Source organism: Echinops telfairi, unplaced genomic scaffold (genome assembly GCF_000313985.2).
Source record: "Echinops telfairi isolate 266 unplaced genomic scaffold, ASM31398v2 ScPeMD7_2186;HRSCAF=2738, whole genome shotgun sequence".
Taxonomy (NCBI): Eukaryota; Metazoa; Chordata; class Mammalia; order Afrosoricida; family Tenrecidae; genus Echinops; species Echinops telfairi.
Window position 1 is genome coordinate 298,230 of NW_022106084.1, and position 905 is coordinate 299,134.

Below are 905 nucleotides of genomic sequence, written 5' to 3' on the forward strand. Positions count from 1 at the left end.
TCTATCTATCTATCATCTATCTATCTATCTATCTATCTATCTATCTATCTATCTATCTATCTCCTGTCTCTAATTATATTTCCTTGGTTTCTTTAATAGGTAACTGGAATACAATATAGTATTATGATTTCCTTAAGTGTTGTTGTTGCTTTGTGCTTTTGAGTGGCTTTTGATTCATAGTGATTTTATGAACTACAGGGGGAAAAAAAGCCCAAAGCTGTGCAGTTGTGTATGCCCTATTCAAAGTTGTTATGTTTCAGCCCATTACTGCAGACATTATCAATTCATCTCATTGAGGATCATCTTCTATTTTCTTCATTGTCCATTTTTATAATTATAATGTCCTTTTTAAGGGACTAGAAATGATAGGCTACTCTTATGATAAGATTTGGGGTTGGCTTTCTGCAATATCAACTCTGTATATATAAGAAATAAGACTTAATTTTATGACACAAGTGGAAGCTTAAAGTCAATTATAGGGCACGTGAGTTGTGCTCATGAAGCCTCAATCTCATCTCTTCCCTTTCAATTTTGCCTATTGTAAGTGGTATCAACCAACCAATTTCCCTATACTTATGCTGTCAAAATTGTTGAAAAATAATCCACCAGACCCTCTCCCTTCTCACATTCTCACTAACACTTTGTCTACTGGTGGTGATATGTTGGATGTTAACATTACTACCTATGTCATTGATTAACATCACCCTCTTTATTAATATTGTTGGCATACTTATTCATGCCACTGGAGGAACAGTTAATGAAGTCAGTTAATTATCAGTGCCTTGAGGAATAATTAGACTAAAGAAACAATTTAGAAAACTCATCCTTATGATTTTGGCTCTCTAGAACTACTCTCAATACCAAATATGTTATGGTGGGTTCTCTAGTGAATCAAAACCAGTGAT